At 34.6% G+C, this 24,983-nt stretch overlaps 1 protein-coding gene and 1 pseudogene across 4 annotated transcripts in view; one reads left to right on the forward strand and one right to left on the reverse strand.

Moving 5' to 3' along the window:
• CBFA2T2 (CBFA2/RUNX1 translocation partner 2) overlaps positions 1-24,983 on the forward strand; it is a 121,349-nt gene that overhangs the window by 42,980 nt on the left and 53,386 nt on the right. The window lies entirely within an intron of this gene.
• On the reverse strand, positions 4,659-4,774 carry LOC112471331 (annotated as a pseudogene).

Raw genomic sequence — 24,983 nt, forward strand, 5'->3', positions numbered from 1 at the left:
AGCAAACCCTGTTCACTTCTTCTAAGTTTCACTTCATCAGAGAATATCCCATATAACACACCCCTCATTAACCCTCCATCTCTAAATGTGAGGCCTGTAGTTCTCTTAATCTTTTCCTTGTGTTTTTTATAGCGCTTGTTTTACAGCAGGTCCTCAAATAACGGTGAGATCTGTATGCATTTAACTCTTGTTTAGATCAATTAGCCTATGGTAAAGTTGGTTTTATTTTATGTAGGTTAGCCACAGTTCCAAAACCTACTGATGTTGTTAAATGAGAATTTACTGTTCATCTATTTGTATAATAATTCAATTATTTTTCTAACAGACTGCAAGCTCTCTGTGGGCAGAGATTGTTTTTTGTTCACTATTATATCTTCAACACTTATCATAATGCCTGGTCCATAGTAGGTGTTTAACATAGTTGTTTGTAAAGGGCCAGATAGTAAACATTTTTGGTTTTGTGGGCTACACAATCTCTTCTATTGTCACGGGAAAGCAGCTACAAATAGACAATATATAACGGAATGGGCATGGTCCTGTTCTAATAAAACTTTATTTACCAAAATAATAAGCAGGCTAGAGTTGGTCCTGGGGCCATAGGTGCCAACACCCAGACTTTAAATAATCATTCTTGGACTTAAACGCTCTCATTATGCAATCTTGCAAACTCTCCCTAAGGTTTTTTTTTTTTAGATGATTTCATTTTTGTATGGTAGATGTTGAGGTAATTTTTAAGAAGACATATCTGAAAATAGTTTTCCATTTAAATTATAATCTTTAAGATTGTTATTTTATTGTTTAATATATTTTTACTTAATCCAATTGAAAAGTACACCTGTATTTTTGTTAACTTTACATTTCTGTTTGAATAAATATTGTATTAATTTAAAAATAAAAAGATTGTTTTGGTTTTTGGGAAAAGTATAGATTAAAATTTTATAATGTGTTAAGTTTTCAAAATAATCTTTTTTATAACCTGATGTTTGAATTGAAATATAACATTGTTTTGTTTTTAAACAACAAATTAAGATTCCAAGTATGCAAGTAAAGACTATCTACAATAGAAGGCGAATTGACTAGAAGCATTTATGTTTTTTTATTCTTTTTTGACATCATTCTTCGAAGGTCTATAGAGTCATCTTTACTAGATGAGAGATTTGCTCTAATGAATATAACTCAAATGTCTAGATCTCAAGCATATTTGTAGCATCATTTTTATGCTTCTCATTACTTTATATTTAATTATATATTTGCTTAAATTTTTAATTAAATTTATTGAAGGGACACTAGTTAATAAAATTATATAGGTTTCAAGTGTACAGTTCAGTAATACACCATCTGTGTATTACATTGTGTATTCACCACCCAAAGTCAAATTTTCTGTCAGCATATATTTGAATATTTAAATTTTAAGTTTTCTTATACTTCTTCTTTTAGCAATGGCCCATTATAGGTATAAAATGAACATTATATGACTAAAAACAGTTTAAAATAACTTATTGTTCAGAACCATCATGGTAGTAGTTGTGATCATCAAAGTAAGAAACCAAAGAAGAGACTCAGGAGGAGCATCTTTAGAACTCCATGGACTGTTGCATATGTTCACTTAGTAGCTACAAGGGAGTTTTCAAACTGTTTGTTGTTAATTGGGACCTTTTCTTTTGATAAGTGTATTTGATAAAATAGAAAACTTATATAGAGAGTTGCAAGAATTATAAAAGGAACTCTCGTTCACTAATTGCTAACATTTTGCCCATTTGCTTTATCATCGTGTGTGCTATATATATATTTTCTCGGAACCACTCTGAGAGTAAGTGAAAGTATGCCCTTTTTGTTCCTAAATACCTAAATGTATATTTTCTAATAACAGTTTGGTAATATCTAATATCAAAATCAGGAAATTTAATATTGATGCAATACTATACCTAATGCATAGACTATATTAGAATTTTATCAATTATCCCAATAATGCTTTTTATAGCTCCTGTACCTCAGTCCAATCCAGTCCAATCCAGGATCACACACTGCATTTAATTGTCATCTCTTAAATATTTCTTATTCTGAAACAGTTCCTCAGGCCTACCTGCCTGCAGTATTTTCCTTCCTTCTTCCTCTCTTTTTTTTGTCCATCTTTTCGGTCTTTCTTGACCTTGGCAGTTTCGAAGAGTACAGAATGTAAAGAATATCCCTCAATGTCAGATGGTTTCTTATAATTAGATTTGGATTATAGATTTTTGGCCAGAATGCTATAGAAGTAATGTTGCATTCTCCTCCCCCTCTTCCTTCTTCTTTATGTATTCTTCTTAATGCTTCATTAATAGTTATTAATGAAAGGAGCACATGAAGTCATTTTGTCTCAATATTGTTGATGTTAACCTTGATCATTTTGTTAAAGTTGGTCTGCTAGGTTACTCCACTGCAAAATTACTATTTTCCTCTTTGTGATCAAAAAGTAACTTGTAGAATATATTTTGAGACAATGTATTTTTCATCAGCTTTCTATTCACTAACAGTGATGATTTTCTACTTCCATCATTTTTTCTGTATTGACATGTCGACATCTAGAAGGAATAGCGTTCCTTTCTTCCATATATATCAATTTGTTTTTAAAATTCAAAATTTATTTTACATATTATTATAATGCTTGAGCCCATTACTATCATTTATTTTGATGCTCAAATTGTCCCACAGTTGACTATGGCAGCTCCTTCTAACTGGCTTCAGTGTCATTTTGACATGTCCTTTTTATTTCTGAATAGTCTCTTACTTTCTTGTATAAGATGTTGCATGCTTATCTTGTAATTTACCTACCCCACCCTGGATCTGCCATTTCTCCAAGGAGCCCTGGTTTTAGTACAAAATGTAGTTTAGAAATCAGGACCTGGATGTAAGATGTGTTCATTGCTATAAGGTGTCATTGCTTCTAGACCCTCTCAGCAAACAGCTAGGAAGTGTATGTATGAATGTGTTTGTGTGTATTTATGTCTATTAATTTTAATATAAAAATTAATATAAAAATCATGAGTTCATATCAATACCGCCAATTCAAATCTAATACCCTGGAGTATGTACATTCCAGTTTTCTTATAGGAGGGCATTAAAATTTTTTTTAAAAATTGACCCCTTGATAAATTTTATTGTAAAGCAACCAAGTTATCTTCAGTATTCCTGATACATTGCATAGTTAGTTTCTCATCCTGTATTTTTAAGAGTTGTTGGTGTATCAACTCATGATGTAGTCAGTGAGGTAAATGAATATGTTGGTAACACATTAAACCCATGACACACTTTAATTCTTTTTGTCTCAGTGACTTGAAAAAAATGGTCCCTATTTATTAGCCAACTTTACTCAAATTTGGCTCACTGTTTAAAGAATCATTGCTTGTATTTTTCTTTGTATTATGAAAAATATCAGACCTAAAAAAATGGATACTGGTGTATTTAAACACCCAACTATACAATAATCACCAGCTTGACTCTTCTTGAGGGAAATCCTAGACACTATATAAACTTATCAGTAAGCATTTCTGTATGTATCTCTTAAAAGAAAGACTTTAAAAAAATCACAAATTTATTATACCTTAAACATTTAAAGTATAATCCTTACTATAACTAAATTGTAGTGAGTCTTAAAATTTACCCAGTTATTTCAATAGTGTTTATTCTTCAATTGATTTTTTACGATTGGTTTGCTCAAATGAGAATCCAAATAAGGTTCACACATTGCTTTTTTTTTAAAGTCTTTTATTTCTCTTTTAATGTGTAGGTTCTCCTCCAAATCCCTTTCTCCAATCCTGCCCCTTTTTCCTACAAACATGAGTTATTTGCATTATAGATGTTCTCATACTTTGGACTTTACTAATTTTATTCCTGTGCTGTCATTAACATGTTTCTATGTCCCCTCAATGTTCTTATACTATACTAGTTATTAGATCTAGAGGTTCCACCGGATTCAGATTTACTTTTTTTTTGTTGTTAAGAATGCTGGGGGAAGGGAGAGGCAGATGGAGTAAAAGAGGTCAAATACGTGGTGACGGAAAGAAATCTAACTATGGATGGCGAACACACAGTGCAGTGTATATATATGCCTTACTGTTGAATTATACACCTGAAACTTACTGGATTTCATTGACCAATGTCACCATAATAAAAAAATTAATTAATTAAAAAGAATTCTTCATAGGTGGCGGTATACTTTCAGTAGGAGGCACATTAATATCTACATATGTCTCATCTCATTTTAGTAGCAGTTGATCATTGCCTAGATTAATTTTTTAACTAGAGATTTGCAAAACGATGTTGCAGGTATATAAGTTTTATATTTTAGTTGGATTATTTCAATAGGGATCAGTTTCATCTACTATCTAGAGTTAGAGTTTATATAAGAAAGCAGGTAAAATGGTTAATTCACTAGTTTGAAAATAATGAGTCGGTTCTCTAGTATCCTCCAAAAAATAATTAAGTTGTTTTTTTATAAATACATTATAAATTTATGAATTTAAACATTTTGCTATGTCTAAATCAGTTGCAGTTATTATTTGTTATTGTTGCTCAGATTATCCCAGGTTATTTAGTGCAAGCCTCTTCAAAGTCTTTAATAGCTTTATTGCTTTTTATTTATTTATTTAAAAATTTTTTTTTAAATTTATTATTTTTTATGTCTACAGCACATGGTCTTCCTAGGTGGTCTCCCATCCAAGTGCTAACCAAGCCCGACCCTGCTTAGCTTCTGAAGTCAGACATCAGGCTTGTTCAGGACGGCATGGCCATAGACCATGAACTGTGACTCCACTGGGATGCAAACCCAGGACCTTCTGCGTGTAAAGCAGATGTGTTAACCGCTACGCTATGGAACCACGTCCACTTTATTGCTTTTTGATATGACAGGTTTTGTACTATACCTGGAGTCAACTATTTTTCTAAAGAGTCCTGCATTCTTTTAGTAGGAAATGGTATTTAGGTTACATAATTGGGATATGAGACATGAAAAAAACATCTTTTTTCCCCCCGTTTTTAAACAACAAATATTTTCTCATGTAGTTCCTATGGGTCAGAATTTTGAGGCAGTTTAGCTGGATGGTAGTGGCTAGGTGGATGCTGGCATTGGCAAGAGATTTCAGTTCCTCGCCATGTGGACTTCTTCTTAGGACTTCTTAGGTATCTGTGACATGGTGGTTGGCTTCTCTTAGAGCAGGTTATTCAGGACAGCCAGTAGTATCTTTTGATTCATTTTCTAGACAAGAGAAGGAATTTGTTGTATGTTTGTGTAACTCTAGTGTTCTGGATGTGGATCCAGACTACCTGGTGCTGACACTAGCTATGTGGGTTAAGTTACTTAACTCTTGTGCCTTACTTTCCTTAGCTTATAGCATTGAGATACAACTATAAGAACTACCTTAGAGGCCCTGTGTAAGATAGGGTCTTTGTGAAGATTCAGACAATTAGAACAGTTTCTGATATTTAGTACCCATGGTAAGCACTGGGCCTGCTGCCATTGCTATTATTACCACGTCCCTGGGATGAACTAAAGACCTGAAACCTAGTCAGTAAGCTGCCCTTGACAAATAGTCTTTCTTCCTATTTGCAAAAATAATGCCATGACAGAAAAATTGTTTACAGATTTCCGATATTCCAAGTATGTGAGAAGATTAAGGGTTAGAGATTTATAGCCTCTAACCTGTTTGATTGTATGTGTGGAGGATCTTTCATTTCTAATCTGTCTTTGTGGAGATTTTAGTGCAGGATATGTGTCCATGTAACGTGACCCAGGAAAAAGCCAAACCTACTTCCCTTTTAAAAAACTTCTTATTTTAAAGTATCAATTCATAGGAAGTTACCCGAAAAAAAGAAAAAGATATGGGGAGGTTCAGTGGACTCTTCGCTCAGTTTACTCATGTAATATTTTGTATAACTCTAGCACAGTATCAGTTTTTAGTGATCAATTTTTATTTAGCAGAAATTGACTGAGCAGCTATTATATGATAGGTATTTGGGGTGTAAATGATTAAACTCTGACCTTGAGCAATTCAGTCCTCCTCTCTGGGTTTCTCATTATTATATTTCTAAAAAATGTGTTTTATTTTGGCCCTTCATTGTTGGAACTTGTATTAGCAGTTTCCTAATGATAAATATTGTTATTACTTTCATATTTGCCTGGTTCTAAAACAATTTTTATATTTTGTCTCCATCTTTCATTTTATAATCTTTAAAGCATCAGAACCATGTCGCCTGCATTGTCTTATTTTAATCACGTGCCAGTTTTGCAGTGCTACCAAGTCTGGATCTGAGAGGCAGCTTGTGTGAATCATTTACATACATTTCTGTTTATATTCCCCAAATTAATTTGCAACTTTATATTTTTCATCCAATTACATGTTCAAAGATTTTAATAATTCATTTTAAGAAGGAATTTGTCATATGTATGATTTTAAAACTGGCTCAAGGAGCAGAAGCCATTAAACAATAGCAGAAACCAGACAATATGTAGGACTTTAAATGGTAATTGTTAAACATTTGAATGTTCCCAAAAATATGAGTCTGTGTGTCTGTGTGTGTCTCTACGTGTTATTCCACTAGGGACTTGCATAGATAGGTTTTACACAATATCCTTGCTGTTATTGTCAGCCATAAACAAATTACACGTATTTAACAAGTTAATGTCAGATTGGCCAGGAGCCACTGGGAGGTGTGTACTTAGTGACATCAGCTGGCAAAGAGCCCTGGTAACAGGGAGGGTTGGAAGAGTAGGAGGGAGGGAGAAGGAGAGACAGAGAGACTGACTGTATCTGGGGATTCTGGCAAGGTGAAGAGCTGGTCTGTTTGGCAGGACCTTCCCATCTGGGATCCATCTGTGTTTCCCTGGAATGGGACAGGCAGCTCTAGTCAGTGAGAAATCGCAGATGTGAGAGAGCTGACACATGTCCAGCTAATGAAAGAAGGAGGAAGGCTGGTTTCGGATTGGGCTTTGAAGATTAGGAGGAGAAAAAGAGGAGCTTTTTTATATCTATTTCAAATAAATTCGGTATATTAAGAATCTGGATTGTTATAATTGGGCATTTGGGGTAAGTACATTTTAATTTAGCTTCGGGGGCTAAAGTGGGCAATTCTCTGCCTTTCAAAGCTTTTTACTTATTTCAGATTATGATGATATGAATGTTTTTTGATATTTGATATGAGTTCAGCCTTTAGTTCCTCAGTGTTGTTTTGCTTCTTCATTTTGTTCACATTTCTGTATCATTTTTCATTTGCCACCTTTATATTTGAATGCTATGCTTTTTTGAATGGAAATTTTAATCATATAATGTATGAATTCTATGGCTAGGAAAGTAGTTACACAAATATTTGTGTAAGGTATTCCACATTGAGTCTTTCTGTGATGTTTTGATGGAAATTTTTTCTGTTAATACGCATAATACAAAAAGGCAGTGTTAAAAAAGATGGCTCATAAAACACTCCTATTGTCATTTTATTTTAATGTATTCCAGTGAATTACAACTGAAAGATATTACAGTAAAACTAACAGTATGTTTTAATTTTAATCTATTTAGCTTTTTTTCATTACATTTTCTATGCTGTTTTCTTCTGTTTACTCCATACATACAAAATAAACAAGTAACATCAACAAATCTGACTTGAATTGTGAGTTTGGAGTAGTTTTGTCACGCAGTAAATTCACATGCACATAGCTACTGTGTTATATAGTCTTTGTTGGTTTGTGATGCATAATTTAGCCTTTTGCTATTTCTGTACATTGTATTCATGTTTTCCAGGTCTCCAAATCCAGACAACTATGGGAAGAAGCATGGATTTGAGAGTTACACATACCGTATAGCCATTATTTACTAGTTCTCTGATCTCAAGCAAGCTACTTACTCACTTTGAGTCGCTGTTTTGTGCAATTCCTCCCTTATGTTATTATGGGGAAAATTTGTCTGGCACATAAAAGGCATACAAGTTAGTTTCAGAAGTTTCTAAATGTTCATTATTCTGCTGTGATTGGTTCCTAAGCCATTTGCATTTTTAATTTCAAACTTGGGCTAAGGATGGTCTTGTCTGTATAACTCTAGTTTTCAGGGTACATTCCTTTCACTGAACCTACCTCCCAGATCATCTGTATCTGTTATAAATGTGATAGATATGCTGTCTTTGTTAAGCCTCACTATGATGATAAATGATTTAGAAAGCATTCTAAGTATTGTAATGCAAATTAGCCTTATACCAGAACAGAACTTCAAAAAAGTCAGCAAACATGAGTGAGGTACTGAATTACAGTTTTGTGACAGCACTGTTTAAATTGTATTTTTTTTTTTTTGCCTTGAAAATTCTACTAGCTCTCAAATAGGAACTTAAAAAAATACTTTTATTCCTTAAAGTTCTTCAACTTTCACTTATGTCAGCTGAAGTTATTTTAAGAGAACAGTACAGTACTATTTAATTTCTTCAGTTTCGTAGTCAGATTTCTTGAGGTAGGGGAGAGGCAGGGGAGACTTTTTTAATGAACCTTTTAAAATAAGTATTCCCTTATGCCAAATTGACTAAATGATTTCATAAGAATTTCGAGTTTCTGTTTTGATAGGTGCAGTGTTTAGCATCTTTGGGGACTTGTCTGAATATTTGAGAGGATATAGTGTTTATACTGAATTTACATGATAATCCTTCAGTGAGCAAGTACTTTTTATTGCACTCTAGGAGACATACTCCTAGATTGGAAAGAAAAGGACTTAATGCCGAAGTGTAGTGTAGGCTGGGGTCTGCATGCTGTGAAGGTGCTAAAAAGAGATTTGCATACTGCTGTATGTGTATACTAGGAATACTTTTGGTGCTACAGTTTAAGAAGCTTAAAAAATGATAAATAATATGCATTTTAAGATGCGAAGATCCACTGCACGCAAATACATGTGGTTGATTAAAAATCCTACAAGGACTACACAGTTCAGGAGCGTACTACTTGTTACTGAGGTAATAGCCAAGGTATCTTTGAGTTGAACACTGGAAGAAATTACAGCCCTTTCTGAAGACTGTTTAAAGTATTCCTAGAAAGTATTCCTAGAAGCTTTACTACTATGAAGAGAGGAACCCTTCTAAATTGGCTTCTAGGAATGATCTAACCAAAGTTTTTTTTCATAGCAAGGGGCCATGTTGGACTGAAGGTATCTAATGCAATAATGTCAATAAACTGGAGATGAGGATAATGACTTTTAAATTGCATCTTTGGAACATCAAGAAAGAATGCTTTGGAGTTTTAATGAACATTTTTTTAAATTCAAAATTGGAAGAATCCAAGTGAATCTGGAAGATTGGTTGGATCAGGTATTTTAAGGACATTCAGTGCTAGAAGTGCAAGAAAAATCAAGGAAGGATAGTGGAGCAGTAAAAAGTCTGCCTGGCCCAGAGTTGAATTCTTCAGTAGGTGGCTAGGCTTGGATTTGAATTGTCTTCTGACTTTCCAGGACGTTTACTTCACATTTTTTGATTGCCTATTGTGTGTGATAATATGGTAACGGATTTTTAAAAAGTGTAACAGAGAAGATAAAATATACACGAATGCACGAAAGTGGTAAGTCTTGGAAATTACTGCCGACTTAGGATTTAGAACTGTCTTGGAAGAGGGAGCATTTGATAAGAGCTTAGTAGGACAGGAAGGATTTGGATTCCTCATGTTTGGAAGAAGCATAGTGGGTGGATGGAATGGTTCACTTCCCATTAGACGCCAGTGCCTTAAACCAGACTTTGTCAAATGCATAGCTACACAGTGTTAATTTCTACTATGTTTTCAGTTACATCTAGCTGTTGCTGTCTTTCCAAATCCAAGAGAAATTGTTTGCTTCTGAGATACATACTTATATCCATATACATATCCTCCTACCCTCTTTTTATAGTATAAAACTTGTGATTTATACCAGGTAGCTCTAATTTAAAAGGTTTCTACCATGATGGACTATATGTATGGGTTGTTTAATTTTCCCTCCAAGTTCAAGTCAGTAAATAAATATAGGAGTGAGTGGTGGCTGTATCTTGCAGAAAAACAACTCACTGTAACTGTTTTTTATATTCTCACTAGTTGATGGGCTTTCCAAATAACGTTTAGATTTTAAGTCCCATGTGGCATCACATTTATTCTGGGAAACTTAAAATGCATATGGACTTACTTTTCTAAAGCATCCCAAAACCTGCAAAAACAACTTTTTGTGTTTTGTTTAAAGCAGCAGCTAGTGGAAATCCTGTTATTCAATCTTGGGCAGCTTGTTAAAGATGCCTGGCAAGATGGGGTACAATTCTGCATAGGATGTATGTGTACGTATATCTGCAGTTCTCATAGCTGGATTTCTGATGGGAATAGAATATGCATTTTCATTTGGTTATGGTCATTAGGACAGGTGAAAGGTGGTGAGAAGATGATGTGCAGGCTTTGGCATTAGGTTGTGTGACCATGAGCTAATTGAACCTTCACCTCTAAGCCCCAATTTTCTCACCTGTAAAATGGGAGTAAAAATAGCTGTTATTGTAGGTTCTAAGGATTAAATTAGAAAGTAACAAGCATGATACTTGACTATATGAATACTCAATAAAATTTATCTTTCTCTGTGATTTATTTTTTAGTCCTCCTTAAACATCAAAGTCAATAAGTAAGTTAAAATGTGTTTCTTATTTACAGTAAGTCTCTTTTCAGACTGACAGGGAACCGACCTTGCTTTCTTAACTAATTCTTAGTCACGAGAGAATGCACCATCCTTAAAAACTCAAACCTGTTGCTGTGTGGCAAGCTGTTAATGTTTAGGGACCTTGCATTACATACCCTGCTGGAAGAGCTGGGGGATGGGTCGCCTTGTGGGTGACAGATGTGCCCTCTGCTGCAGGCGGCGCGTGCCGGCTCTGTCCCTCTGCTCCCAGCACCAGGTGCAGCCATTGTTCTGGCTGGTCTCTCTTCATCCGGCCTCGTCTGTTACTCTGCTCTTTCTAGCTCATTGTTTCTGTAGGAAATTAGCATTAAAAACCCATCTGAAACCCCCATGTCCCTCAACTGCAGGTGACTGCCATTGGCCCCAGCTGCCACCCTTGCGCTTGATTACTTCCATATGGGTCTGTGCAAAGAAGTAGTAGCCATTTATTGATTTCCACCACAACCCCCACCTCTATTACTCAAACTATAATACCCTGAAATCTATTAGACCCCCAATAGGCTGTATAGCTCAGTTGGCATTACAACTGTGATGAACGTTTTACAAGCAAAACTAATTACACCCTCTTTCTTCCTCTTTACCACCTCCTATCTAAATATTAAATGTAAAAAAAAGCCAGAGTGTCATAAGTGGAATAGTAAATCTTTTAGATGTCTGGAGATGGATCTGTTTCTGAGTAGTAAAGCTTTTAGACTTTGGATGGGCTTTTATGGAAAATTTTAGTCACTGCTTTGAATATTTCATACCACACCCATAACATTCAAGCAAATCATGGCCCAGTAGGCCCCTAGGGTGGGGGTGGGGGACACACAATTTTTGGTCACTTGCCTTTTGGTTTATTAAATTCAGTCGGGATGGGCAGTACATTAGGAAAGTGGCCTCGTTTAAAATAATATGTTTTGTGGGAAAACGACATGCAATTAGAATTAGTTAAATCCTTTAATTTTGTCTTAGTTTGTTGTTTGCACAAATTGCTCTTTTAGTTTATTAGGATAAATACCACAGCAAGGAGGTTGGTGTCCTAGACTTCTTCCTTCATCAGTAAACAAATTAAGTATTCTGTTTTGGTTATTGGTCTAAGTCAAGATTGTAATTAACCAGACTTAAAACCCTAAATCGACATTGTTATTGGCTCCTGATGAAATGTATTGTGACCTTGACAAAATCTCTACCCTTATCGTTGAAGAATTACCTGGTCTTATTAGCCTGTACAAGTAAACAGCTCAGAAAATCAAGAGAGAGGTAGTTAACTAAGATCTTTTGACTGCTTGTGTTTAGCAATGAAACCAGCCTTAAGTCTTCAGTTTACAACTTTTAAATTAAGTTATTTAATAATTCTGATATGTAAAGTAACAATTTCAGAATTTTGAGCTTAGCCGTATGATGCTTATATCATAAGTAATTACGGAACTAAAGGCCATTCTATTGGCCAAGGAAATATCCTTTTGCCTTTCTTCTTTTTCTTTCTTTTCTGGAATTTGGAGTTTAAAAAGGTTTTAGATTTGAAGAGCCCATGGCAGCCAACATTTTACCTGATTTCTCTGAAAGCAAGCCTCCAGGTAAAGCTGTGATTACATTTAGAACAGGTTAGGATTTGTAGTTTTTGAAGAATCTTGAGACCTTTTAAATTTGTTCCCTCATTTCACCGGGGAGAAATAGAAAGTCAAGGCAGGAAGGGGGAGAGTTGACATTTGACACTGAGTCTTCTGACTCCAAATTAAGTGTGCTTTCATTTGAAATTTGGAGCTAGTAAAATTAGGACTGTAATGTAAGCATGATGTGGCTATAGATATTGTTTTGAGGTGTATACATTATTTTTTTGTTTTTCTCTTTGGTGCTCATGAAGAATGGGACTTTCCTTTAGTGGCCTATCTGAAAAGAAATACGGTTCTTCTGTATCATGCTAGGCACTGCAGATACAAAGTTGAATAGGAAAAGGAGTTTGCAGTCTAGTGTGAAACTAATTTTCTGTTCAACTCCAGGTATGGCATAAGTTGTCCCATACCATTTCTGAGGCTAATGCCATGATGAAGCTAACAGTAACTTTTTCTTTATTTTGAATGGAAAATGCATTTTCACAAATGAGCATTCTTCTGTTGCCCTAAGTAGAGAATCATGGCAAATAGCCAGGTATGCTTTGCCCAAATAACATTTACAGTAGAGATTCTTCAACAGGGCTGGGACTGGGGTGAGGCAAATGGGTACCTAGGTGAAAAACTTGAGGCACTCATTCTTGGGTCAGCCCTGCACTTAAATTTTGGGTCCTAAGCACCTACTGCCTCATGCTCTTCCCTGCCCTACTCTTCAGCATGTCTAAAGTAGGAGAAGGATGGTTTCCATCTTTATTTTGGAGCATGAATAAAATTAAGGTGTTTCATTGTCTTTCCAAGCCAAGGGAACCATCTCTAACACCTGATTTTTTAAAAGTATTTAGAGGAGGGTCCTAGAGAATCAATCAATGATTTGTCTTGGTAATTTTGTTTTCCAGAGTCAGTTTCAAACACTGTAACACAGATTTTTAGGGATCCTTCAACCTTTTGGTTTCTTCTTAATAATACCATTTTAATTTCTCACATTATATATACACAAATCAATAGATACACTGAGCTGGACAAATGAAAATGGTGGGTGAGTTTGAAGATAGACTTCCATACTTCACGTTTTCTGCTTTTTGGGAAATGATTACTTAATGCCTTTCAACTGCAATCTTCCTGTGGCTTTAACCACATCTATATGCTGATGACTCAAAAATTTATATCTTTGAATCATATCTGTCTTTTTAGCTTCAGAATTGTTGCACTGCCTAATAATGAACATTTTCACATATGTCAAAATTGTTGATTATGTTATTCAAATATGCTATAGCTTCAGTCTTACCAATATTTAAGAAAGATATGTTAAAACCTTCCACTGTGATTGTTTTTGTTTTTCATTTCTCTTGCAGTTATGTCAGAATTTCATTTTTTAACTTGTGTTGTTGAGTACATACTTTTTTTCAGGATTATTATATTTTCCCGATGAATCACTCTTTTATCATTTAGATAATGACCTTTTTTTTTAGCCCTAGTGCTTTTTGAATTAAAGCCTGTTTTCTCTAATATTAATATTGCTAATCCATTTGCCTTTTTTTTCATAACCTCAGTATCATTATGGTTTAGACATGAGTCTTAGGAATATCAAATACTAGGATTTTTGAATTTAATTTAAAAATATTATTTTACTTGGTAACTTTGATCTATTGATATTCAGTGGGTTACTACTATATTTAGACTTACTAGAATCATTTCGGGTTTTTTATTTTTCCATTTAGTTCCTTCTTTTCTTTTCCTTGGAGATTGAAAATGATTTTCTATATTTCTTTTTGAATGTTAGATTTCTATTTTGATGCTTATTCTTAAAATTTTTTATTAAAATTTTAACATGTACATTTATGGTCTAAAATGTTAATTTACATACTTTTTTTTTTTTTTACAGAGATCTTTAAATACTTCAGATTCAGCAACTTATCAATATATTACTGATGTCTAGGATTTAATTTCCAGTTTGTGTTTTACTCAACTGCTAGTCAAAAGAATAATTACTATTTTTACAGCTAATATTAATTTAGGTTTACTAATATAAATCAAATTATCTGCTCATATTTTATCTTTATTATAATTTTTCCTTTTAGATTAATTTTTCTTCCTACCTAAGTACCTCTGTTAATAGTTCTTAGAGAAACAGTCTGTGAGTAGTAAACTCTTTATTGGTCTGAAAATATCTTTATTCTACTTTTACTTGAATGTTGATTAACCAAGGTTAGAGGTTAAAGCCTGACAGTTATTTTCCATCAGCAGCACTTGGGAGTGGTGATTTCTGTTGTTCTGGAAATGTGAAGTCAAGTTGGTTTTTGTTCCTTTGTCAGTTATATTTTTTCTCTTTAGTTACTTCTAAGATTTTCTTCTTTGACTCTGGTGTTTTTTAGTTATACTGTGATTAGGTAAGTTGTGGATTTATTTGTGGTCCTCAGGACTTAGTATCTTACTTTAGTCTGAAGATTCAGGCTTTCAGATCTGGAAAATTCTTGTCTGTGATCTCTTTGAGCAGTGACTTTTTTCTCACTCTAATTTGTCTCGTTCTAGAATTTGTGCTAGGTATATGTTGGACCCTCTTATGCTGTTCTTCAGGTTTCCTGTCCTTTCTTTTGTATTTTCACCATATGTCTTTGTACCACATTCTAGGTGATATCTTCAGCTCTATCTTCTAATACTCCATTTTTTAACTTTGTCTGATATGCTCTTCAAAATGTCCTTGGGCATTTTCTTTCTAGAATTTTCGTATTTTGCATGATGATGATTTATTTATTTATTTATTATAAAAGTTTATTCTTAAAATATACAACAGTCTCCAAGACAACATTTCATTCTATCGATAGGTGGCAACAGATGTTATGGCAGGAGGGAATCCAGATGTTAAAACAGGAATGGAATTAAGGATCACTATTGCCCCAGCACAAGGAACAGCTCCTTTTTGCTTTTTTAATTCCACCTTTGGCCAGGGGGCCCTTCCCTGCAGCCTTTGCTTTTAGTTCCTGAAGTTTCTGCTCCTTTTTTTGCTTCTGCTTGAATGCCTTATCTCCCTTGCCTGCTTCTTGGGCTGTTCCAGGTGCCTTTTGCCACCTTCGTGACCAGACGTGGCGCCTACCACCCTTTTTTTATTTGTCTCTTACAAACACACTTAAAAAAAACCTGAGTTCTTTTCTCATTTTTAAATCTCCTTAATCACTTTTTTAAAATTAAGATTCATTGAAGTATAATCTACACACAGTAAAATTCAGTTAGATGAACAGTTTATGAATTTTGAGAAACACGTAGTCACCATCGAAGTCAAGGTATAGAACACTTCCATCACCCTCAAAAAGTTCACTTGTGCCCCTTTGTAGTCAGTCCCCCTTCCCCCTCACCTCAGCCCCTGGCAAATGCTAATCTGTTCTCTGTTCCTATAATTTTGCCTTTTCCAGAATGTCATAAAAATTGAATCATATGGTATGTAACGTTTTAGTGTCTGGCTTCTTTCACTTAGCATAACACATTTGAAATTCATCCATGTTGTTACATGTATCAAATTTTTGTTTTTACTGCTGAGTAGTATTCCATTATGTAATGATGTGACCAACCTTTACAGTTTTTCCTGCTCCTAGGAGACCCCTCAGTTTTGCTTTTCTGTGTAAATTTTAGAATAAGGTCTGTAGATTACGTAGTGGTATAGCATTAATGCTAATTATTTTGGTAATTGAACTGTGGTAATATACATGAATATCCTATCATAGCAATTACACACTTAAATATTTAACGCCAAGAGGGAATGATGTCTTTAGCTTACTCAAGTGGTTTAGACAATAGGTAGATATGTAAGCTGGGGAGGCAGGTAAATAATGAGAAAAAGATAGATAATTAGTGAATTTAGATAGATGGTGTCACGGGAGTGAGTTTTTTATATTCTTGCAAATTAAGTTGGGATATAAGGGTACCAAACAATAGATTCCCTGAATAAAAGAGAGTTAGATAGTGAGTGGTCAGTTTAGGGCTATCTTAAGCAGTAAACTGAGCTGTTCTCTGAATGACAAGTAGTCTAGTTGACAACAGATGAAAGAATATTTCAGATAGAGAAAAGCTCGAATGGTGGAAATGAGCTTGATATGTTCAATGAATAGAAAAATGGACAGTGTAGTTATAATGTAGTAGAGAAGAGAAGAGGATAGAGAAAAATTAGATAAAGACCTCTCTTCCTGTGGTATAGAGAAAGAATTATATGAGGGCATAGCTGAAAGCAGCAAGACCAGAAGTAAAAAATGATGTTTGGATTAGGTTTGCGGCAGTGAAAGAGAGATGATCTGCTTTGCTTTTTTTTTTTTTTTTTGGAGGTAGGTTGAGTTTTCTGAATTTGTTGATGGGTTGAATGTTGAGAAAAGAATACTGATTTCAAATAATTTTCACATCTGCCCTCCTTGTTATTAGTTCTTTTACTTAAGTATTGAGTCCCACTGTGTGTCACTGTTGTAGGCATTGAAGATATATCAGTGAATAAAGCAAAGACTTTATCTTGATGGAGATCTACTAGGAGAGACAGTAAAGATGATTAATAAGTAATATATAGTTTAAAATATGTTATATATATATTTAAAATGTTTGATATATATACATTACAAAAATGAAAAGCACTAAGGAGAAAGGGAAAGGATTTAAGAAAATCCATGTCAAGATGAGGAAAGTATATAAAAGGTTGTTAAGGAGAGTCCCTCCTGAAAAGGTGATGATTTTGAGAATGCAAGGAGATGATGGTTTAGCACTTTTTTTGTGGCACATTGCACTGCTCGCCCTTTGAGTACATATTACAATGAAGATTGAAGACGATAGTTTCTTGTGAGTATAATCTTGACTCTACATGTGATGTTGCATTTATCTTTTTGAGCATAGGCAGGAAATCACCAAAAGAGAGGCTAAAGAATTTGTAGTAAAGTTTAAAGAAATAAGGGTTTGTTGAGGCATAGAAAGGTTCATGTGAAACAGTCATATGTAATAGGGGACATATTTAATAACAAAAATACACTTTTTTTCTTAAAATAATTTGCAACGTCTTTTTGCTTTAACATTTATTTGTATCCAAATGGGGTTGAGGTGGCATATAATAAAAGGCAGATTAAAAAACAGCCCTTAAAAATAGCAGAGGATCAAGACCCAAGGAATTTGGAGAAAGATCTTAAGTGGAATGAAGCTGTTGCCACTTAGCCCTGCACTAACCTTTTAGCTAAAACAAAAAAGGAAAACCCTGGATTTTTACCTTGTTCTCAAGTGGTTAGAGAAACACATACCTAGGAGAATCTTTTATTCTAGCATAGTGAATCAGGAAAGGTGTGCTGTGAAGAGATGATACCCAGGTCAGTTCTTCATGTATGAATAAAAGTTAGCCTGGAGAAGGTGGAGAGAAGAGTCCCAGTAAAGTATGAGGTCAGAGTGGTGGATAATGAGATTGGAGAGATAGTCAGTGTCTTGGTTATACAGGTATTCTGTGCTATATTCAGGATCCTAGACTTTATCCTGTAGAAAATTGAATTAAGACTCTTGCCGTTTTTTGTTTTATACCTTTAAAAAAAAAAAGAAAACAGGGAAATGTGACTTGGTTGGCATTTTTGATAATGGAGGCTTTGGGGCAAAAGGTGAATTTCAAGGGAGCAGTCTTAGACCATTTTGAGATGATTACTGTAGTCAAGGCAAGAGGTGGTAAAGATCTGAATTGACTGTTGTAAGTGGAATAGAGAAGGCCAGAGGATTTGAACTTTTGAGGGGAGCTGAGTTGGGGAGAGTGGGAGGTAATGCAAGGTAATGATTGGATTTAAAATACAAATGAAAATGAAAAGACTGATTAGTTGTATTAATGTAGCCTATAAAGGGTATTTGTGCATTCAAAGGGAGATTTAAAAGGGGTGAATAAACTTGGGTACTGTATGTGTTTTATTAGACATTTGGTGGTGGCAAAATAATTTCTAAAATATTTCTAGCAACTTTATTTTCATTTCTATCTGCAGGATGAAAAAGTAAATTCTGGGGTTCTTTTTGATTAAATTAGCAGACCATATGGTGTTTACACAGACTGACTGCTATGCGAGGTGTCTGTGTTATTTTTCTCTTTCAGGATATGATGCTTTACCTGATGCCAATGTTCCGAAACATTTATTTTCTAGTTAACAGTATGTGAAGCAGTTATTCTAGTCATTGTATTTTTTCTTAATGCCTCAATTGATGTCACTATTTGTACACTTTTCTGTTAGCTTAATATTTAAAAACTTTAAGTTCACTACAGGTTTATATAGTGCTTTCCAACCTTTCACATTGTAGCACACAGAAAATGTGATTTCTGATTGGCCATCCCAGGCTGATGATATCAGTGTCTCCTTACACTCATAATCATTCACACATCTCCACTGTGCCTTGGTACTCAGCCTGGGAAGTTATGCCTCAATAGAAAAGGCATAGAAACCTTTCTGTACTTATTGCATTTTAGTTAACTGGAATTAGGAAAGAGTTATAGCCTCTACTACGTATCAGATATACTAGATAGATTCTATGATTATAAAAGTTAAGCGCTCAGGGAACTCACATGGGCTAGTGGAGGGAGACAGGCACAGAAACAAATTACTGGTGGTGCAGTATGACAGATGACATTATGCAGGTGTTCATAAGGGGACATGAGTGCAGATATGGAAGAGTTTATTCTGTCAAGGTACAATTACCTGGGAGGGCTAATGAAGAGGTGAGTTTTCTGTTGGACCTTAAGTATGAGTTTCCAAAGAGTCAGAGATAGGGTAGGCAGGACAATTTAGGGAGAGAGCACAGCCTGTTTTATAGGCTTTATATGCCTGTTTAATTGCTATTGGAGAACCCTTCTTAATTTATAAATAGATACTGGAACTTAGAAGTTTGCCCTGATGGCAGACATGGTTATTTGCCCTGCCAAAGTGCCCATCTACCTTCCATTTATGTTGTTTGGATCAGTCCCCACTATAATATAGCCTTATATTTGCATTGTGCTTTTAATTTTCAAAGCTTTTTATCCTCATAACAGTCCCCCAGGGATAGGAAATAAAAACCAGGTGGTAGGATTTCTATTTTTATGGAGGATAAAATTGAGACTTCATCATCATGAGCATTTTTTTATGAGCATTTTTTCCCCCAGGGTTGGTCATTAAGAGGCAAGAATATAGAATCTTGAAGAGAATTTTCTGTGACGACTCTCGGTTCCCAGATAAGGTATTTTTCCTGTGCTTGATTACAAAAGGTGCTGTCCAACAGGAAGAACCTCTCTGAGTCCTCTGGGCACAGCCATAGTGCTGACTGATGAGGCAGTGACCAGGAGGGAAGCCAGCAAGGCAGACAGCATGGTAGCTGATCACAGAGCTAACAGCCCGACATCTGCAAGCTGCAGCTGTAGCCTTTTGCTACAGCATATTCATATTTCTGCTCACACTTGTGAAGAATCCCAGGGTTTGGAAGAATAATGCAGATCAAACCACTCCAAATTTATAGTTTGCTCCATCTCTAAGACTTATATTGTGTATCGGGTGGAGCTGTCCATGAGATCTCATAGTTGGTACTTCTCCCAGTTCATTTATTGCCATGTTTATTCCATCTTCTCTATACCAGTTTTAATTTAATGCCAAAATAAGATTGAGCTATCTTAACAGATGAATTGAGTAGGTGCTAATTGCGTCACTGAGATGTTTGCCAGAGATTTTATTTTCTAGCTGGTTTTGATCTGTCTCTATCCTTCATCCTCTCTTGGAAAACACAGAATACCTGGTTATGTTTTAGGGTGTCCTTGTTAAAATAGTTATTTCAATGAGCAGTGACAGTTGTTGATCCTTCATATCTGTATCTATACATAGTATTTATCCAATAGTGAAGAAAATAACGTTTGAATTGTTAAGTTTGAGAAGCTATACTGGGAAAAAAAAAAGGATGATCTTGATGTGGAGCCAACATTTTCAAAATCATGGTTTATTTTTTCTTACTCCTTAAGTCTATTCATTTGAGAGAGTGGGCCTGCTTTGTCAGAAGCCTCTTTAATTATCAGTTGACATAAATGGGTTCCCACATAATAGCTTCTACTTTTTAGCCTTCTAACTTCCCCAGAGCCCACTTCAGCTATGGACTTTCTACATTTACCTTTATATATTTATGAAGAAAGACGGGAACTATAGAAGAATATGAAGTCTCTTTTGCACTACGATCAATGTTTGTATCTTTTATTAAATTCTTAGTCACAATGCACAAACTTTCGTCAAGCCCTGTAATTCACTCTTTCAGCATCGGTCAGTTTAGATTTCTTTTGCTATAATTATGGGAACTGGAGTCCAGCAGAGCTGTCACCTCATTTTAACTATATGACGTTGGGCATAATTTAACTTCTCTGGTTGAGTAAAGTGGTTGAGTAAAGTGGTAATGATGATGTCATCTCCCATTGTCTTGGTGTTGTTGCATAAATAATTTATAGAGTGCTCAGCACCATTTTTTGCACATAATGGTTAAATGTTATAATTTACAAATGAATAAATGGAAATAAAGAGTAATGGTAGCTATTATTATAGTTGCTTCCTGACTTATACTATCTTTCCCAGCAAGAAAGTGTCCTGCCCAACCCAAATCTTGGGCAAATTGGAAACCTGCTTCATTATCAGTGTTGATTAAGAAAAGGTCTATAATGTTAATGGGCATCTGAAGAAAGACTTTTAAATCAGTTTCCTTTTGTTATTAATTGGTTCCTTTTTAGTCACCTTTTAGAATAAATGGCTGCATAACACAAATAACATCAAAATATCACAAATTAGTGTAAGAATAATACAGTTACAGAAACAAAATCAGACCAAAAATTAAATGGCCTCCCCCTACCCCTACTTTTTTCCTTTACAGCTGACTACTTCGGTGTTTATACACCTAATCAAATTTTCCCACATCTCTAAAATTTTATAATGTTTTCTAAGGCAGTTTATATGATTGTATTTATTTATAGTGAGTATTCACTTTCTTGGGAGTATTAGTTTTTTAAAAATAGATCCCAGAAAAGTGGTGAAGAGTTGAGAAGTCAAGGCTATGAACAAATAGAGAATTGGGGCCTAAGTTGAATATAGAAATAAATAACAACATTAAAAAAGAAAAGCATAACAGGAATTTTATTAAATGAATTCAGTTTGTACCCATTTTCTCCTACTTTTCCTTTTGAGCTTTTAGCACTTTTTCCACTTTGCAAGGTTGTGGAGTTGCTATACTCTGCAGTGTCACATGAGGCTGGCACAGCAACCCTCTCCTTTCAGTGCCTACAGCTTCATCCAAAGGGGCCAAACACATGGCATTACAGTGAATTTCCAGATGTCATTCTCTCTGTTTGGATGAGTTGGAGCTTAAGAAGGGTATTGCTCTTGAATAGGAGAAAAATTGTTACTTTGGCATAAGGCCCACTCTGGCATCATTCCCACATCTGTTATTGATTAGAAATGAATGCTGGTCAGTCAGGATGCAAGATTGCTGGTCTGATTATCAAGCTCACCCTTTAAGAAATCTGAAGGATGGCATAAACTGGCTATACAGAAAGTCCGAAAGAAGACCCTTTCATAGCTATTGTACAGAGACTTGATATGATTTCCACATGTCAACAAGATATAACATCTACACGCAGAAAGTGCCCTTAGAGGGGGCAGTAGAATAAGTATTAGAAGCCTTTTGTGCTGATTTTTAAAATATATAATTAACATAAAATGCACAGATATTTTATTTAATCTGATATGTTTTTATAGTTGTCTACTCTTGTATTACCAAAGGTCATGGAGATACTTGCCTGTTCTTTTTACAGAAACTTATTGATTTTAGGTTTTAGTCTACTATACATCCTGAATTAGTTTTTGTGGAAGGGAGTGATGACATAGGATTGAGATTGATTTTTTTTCACTTGGGTATTTAGTTCCAGCAATATTTGTTAAAAGGACTTTTTCCTCCATTGAATTGATTTGGCACTTTTACTAAAAGTCACTCGCCATTAAGTGGTTTGTCCTTTAACCTTACTCTTTTTTGAAATTGTTTTCACTATTCTGTATCTTACCCTTATATAAATAACTTGTTAGTGTCTATCGCACTTATCTTGCTTTTAATGCAGAGATATTCTTGCATTTATAAAACTTTTACAAAATTGGGAATATACATTCTATGTAGTTTTAATGAAAAGTTGCAGAGTAATATTACCACACAGTATAATTTCTCTTGTGTTTAAAGTAAACTGTATATATGTAAAAGTATGGAACAAGTGGCTTTAAAACAGAAGAACTGTTTGAGTTCTCTCCCACCAGAAGCAAAGCCAGTATTTACCTTGTTTTTATTTTAATTTAAATCATAGTTGAAGTTCTGGTCTGAATTTCCCATCTTGATCATTTTTTAACTTAATAGTTCTAGTTCTAGGAAAACATGACCATTCTGTATAACCCACTAAGAAATATCTAAGAGTTGACTTAAACAAATTTTTAAAAATTAAATAATAAGTGTGTATTATGTTCTGGCCACTAGACTTGGCCCTGGGAATACAGCAGTGATCAAGACAGACACGGCCCCAAATCCCAAGTGGCTTACAACACAAGAGGCAGGCTCTGGCCTCTTCTGAAACAAAAATGAACAAATTATACATTTAGGGCCTTATGATCTGAACAGAAGCTTTTTGATGTTTTTCATTATGCAGCAGCTGATAGAGCGTCAAAAATATCACCCAAGAAGGTGATATTTCTTACCATTTGGTTAGGACTCATCTACAGCATACAGATAGTTATGTTGCCTTTTTTTTTTTTTTTGGTTTTGTTTTTTAGTGAAAACATGTCCTGAAGCCATGGTATACAGCATGAACATTGGAATGTAACCTTTATATTAATGGTTTTCTTTACTGGTTATATAGTTTCTAAGTATTGCTCACCTTATAAAAATTTCTCTTCAGACTCCATCTACAGCTACAGATAGTTATGTTGCCTTTTTTTTTTTTTTTTGGTTTTGTTTTTTAGTGAAAACATGTCCTGAAGCCATGGTATACAGCATGAACATTGGAATGTAACCTTTATATTAATGGTTTTCTTTACTGGTTATATAGTTTCTAAGTATTGCTCACCTTATAAAAATTTCTCTTCAGACTCTTTTTATACCTGTTATCAGTATTGTAACTTAGGTTCTTTGTTTTTTGTTTTGTTTTAACCCACAGGAACCAGAGGTGTTAGCCCATGTTTTAAAACTCACATTTGGTAGTGGTACAAACAGCTGTCACACTGAATAATTGTCAAGTCATTATGAGGGTTTCTGTTCCTCACTAATCTGTAGGTATAAATCTGGGTTTTAACCACATGTGATTGGTAAAAATTAGTTCTTGGGAGAGTTTATACTGTGTAGGCCATCTGTTCCCTGTTCTCAAATACAGAATGAAAAGTTAGCCTTAAAATTTGCAAACCAGTGAACTAAGATGTATGTTAGGAAGGTAGGCTGAGTAAAGTTTCTAGAGGAGACATTTGTCATTTGGGATCTGCATGTGGACACCTGGATTTGGTTACAGAAGCATTAGTGTATGTGGATATACTCATTTGATGGCCAAGAGTCTTCATTAGCTATCTCAGTGGTAGCCATGAAACAACATAGCATCTCAGATCATAATACAGTAAGATTTGATTGTCTTTATAAGATTCGGCAAAGTCTTCCCTTTTTTGTGTGTCCCCACTCTCAGTCTACTTGGGGTCCCCTCCTGAGATCACCTAGCTACACCATGAATTCTTAAGGTTTGGAATTGCAGCTTCATCTTTGTATTCTGAGCACCCTCAAGTGCTCAGGTCATGTTAGCATTTCAATGATAATTGATAAAATAAATCATCATGGCAACTTCTTGCTTTAGAAGTGATGGCATTACCTTTTATTAAAACCAACTTCTTGTTTTTTCCACATTTTCTTCCAGTTTTTGCCTATGAATATACTTTTTTACATGTTATTTCTTTGAATATATTATATCCTGCTCTTAACCTTTATGTTAATTATACCAAGGCCTTTTCTGTGTTGCTATATATTTGTCATTATTTCAGTGGAAAAGTAGACCCAGAATGTGCATTGTCTGTCATATATTATTATTTACATTAGATTGTACTATCATCTACCAATCCTTATACGAGAACAGTATTGTAATAATTTGAGAATTAGTGGTTTCAGTTTTGTCATTATTGTAAAGTTGTTCTATCTCCATGGTAATGGGCCTTTTCCCAGGGCCACAGCCTAAGCCCTATGACCTTGTCTGGATCTTATTTCCTTTATCTGGACAGACTGACTGTTTGACTTTCTAGTTTAATGTTCTTCAACTAATTATAAGCCTTATTTGAGGAGATAACCATTTTTTTTAAAATGAATCAATAATTTGAATATGTTTGAAGTTTTGGGTGTTTTCTTAGTTAAGAGTATGTATGTAATTGATAGTATTGATATTTTGTAGCAAATCATATTTAGTAAATATTTTTTAATCACTTGTTTTTATCACCTAAAAAGGATAAATTACATACAATTGGGAATGGATTATTTGTTGAATTTAAATTGTAAATCATAGAGTGATGTCGATCGGGTATATTTAAGTCCTATCTTAAGTCACCAGATTTGGATTTAGGTGGTGACCAAATCCCTACCAGCAATGAATTTAGAAACCATTCCATCAGGTGTATTCTTTCCGTGGGAATTCTACTGTATAGTATACATTCATATTCAGCACTTTCACTCT

The sequence above is a fragment of the Pteropus alecto genome, unplaced genomic scaffold, assembly GCF_000325575.1.
Source record: "Pteropus alecto unplaced genomic scaffold, ASM32557v1 scaffold45, whole genome shotgun sequence".
Taxonomy (NCBI): Eukaryota; Metazoa; Chordata; class Mammalia; order Chiroptera; family Pteropodidae; genus Pteropus; species Pteropus alecto.